This window comes from Delphinus delphis, chromosome 12 (genome assembly GCF_949987515.2).
Source record: "Delphinus delphis chromosome 12, mDelDel1.2, whole genome shotgun sequence".
Taxonomy (NCBI): domain Eukaryota; kingdom Metazoa; phylum Chordata; class Mammalia; order Artiodactyla; family Delphinidae; genus Delphinus; species Delphinus delphis.
In genome coordinates, this window is record NC_082694.2 from 44,956,595 (window position 1) to 44,958,479 (window position 1,885).

The window sequence follows — 1,885 nt, forward strand, 5'->3', positions numbered from 1 at the left end:
CCCCATTTTCCAGGTGGGAACACTTGGGCACAGAGAAGGTAGGTAACTGGGCTTAAGTCCCACAGCTAGTAAGTTTACATTCTAGAGTCTGGCTTTAAAAGAGCGTTAGCACTTCTCCCTGTTACTGGGAGATGAGACTGGAAAAAGCAAGTGGTCACATTAGAGAGGACGTTGGAACACTTGGTGCGACACAGAAAGATTTATACTACCATGGATTGCGAAGGGAAGGAGGCAAGTCTTTACTGAGTACATACTATGTCTTCAAAATATGATGAGAGATAGATTTATTTTCTTTTTTTAATTAAATTTTTTATTAATTTAAAAAAGGGAAAGATTGTAGGGAGCCAGCAATGCTACAGAAACATAGGGTTAGAGGCCTACCTAGAGAAAGACCCTGGTATTGGCAGAGACATATTGAGGCACTGTGAGTTTAAAGTCTGAGATCTAAAGAGAAAGTAAACTAGCCAGGGGTCACCCTCCCAGTCCCTGCTTGACATCTGCTTCAGTTCATTCCAGGAGGAAAGAGAAGGGCAGGGAGGTAGGCAGCATCTCAGCAAAGCCAGCTTCAGCTTTGGTCATCTCACCTACCGACCATATTTAAGGAGTTCCAGGCTAAGAGTTTAAAAGCATATGGCACCTAGGCTGTCATTCAGGAGAAGGGATCACATTCCAAGTCCAAGAAAACTCCTCCCTCAGATCTGAGAGTGTTCAGGGCTTCAGCTGAGCTTCTCTGGCTAACGAGTAGTCACTTGGTCAGTCCTGCTGCCTTGATCCCATCTCCAGGAGGGGCTACAGCCAGAGGGAGAAGAGGGAGTCCAGCGCCCAAGCCTTTTGAGGCACTATTAGATAGGGAAAAGAGGGGCCCTGGGGTCACTGATTCTAAGAGGGAAACTGGTAGGGGCAGCATGTCTTCTGGGCGGGACAGAGTGAAGCTTGGACATACAGCAGAACCATTCCTATTGGAGCTACAAGCCCCTAGAATTGCTCCACAGCCTGTCTTGCTCTCCCTTGAATCTGATCTGCTCCTGAACTGCACCTGTCATGGCCAGTCCATCTCCAACCCCCATCTCCCTAGAGCCAATGTGAGTCAGGTGGACAAAATTCATTGGTTCCCCAATCATGGCCCAGTCAAGCCACCTCCTCTTCTTCTTCAGCTGGGGGTTCCCTACCATGCAGCAGCCCAGTTTGTGCCAAAATTCACTCATCCCCTGCTGGTTACAGTTTCACTCTGCCTGAGGCCCCAGAGGGCTCTTACTCTGGTGCCCTGACCGCCCACTCCTCACTCCCTTCAGGTGTAACAGCATCCTAGGTTTACTCAGCTGGACACGTATAGAGAAAGTAGAGTCTCTGGAGCCCTTAGCTGAGCAGTGAAGGTCAGCATCTCAGACCCTGAGAGACTAGCAAGGTCAGAGAGTGGGGTGGGCAGGCAGGCACAAGATGATGTCTTCCACAGACTTGGAACCCTGCTCTACTCCGGCATTGAGGCGACTGGCGGCAGCTGGTGGGGGGGGGGGGTGTCCCGCTTGGGGCCCACCAGTGTGGGTTTTTCAGGCTCGCTCCTTGGTGGGGTGGTGAAGCCAAGGGCCGGCTGGCAGAGCTAGATTTCTTTTCTACATAATTCAGATGAGGAAACCAGGACTCTGAGAGGGTAAGTGACTTACCCAAATTCTCAAAGCTGTCAAGTGGCAGAGAAAGCCTTTGAGGACCTGTGTCTGAGCTAGTGTTCTTGCTTATCTAAATGTAGCCCACAGAATGCACGGCCTAGAGGGGAATGGAGTTCCGTGGTGAAGCTGGCTTGGGAAATGCTCAGATAATCCAAAACAGACCTGAATTTAATTGCAGATTTTCTCAGACTTTAATAGGCTACCATGCTTCATAAGGTGGA

The 1,885-nt window shown here is 49.7% G+C and overlaps 1 pseudogene; it reads right to left on the reverse strand.

The window, feature by feature from the left end:
* Positions 1-965: 965 nt before the first annotated feature.
* On the reverse strand, positions 966-1,205 carry LOC132435431 (CDC42 small effector protein 1 pseudogene; annotated as a pseudogene).
* Between the last annotated feature and the right edge of the window lie 680 nt (positions 1,206-1,885).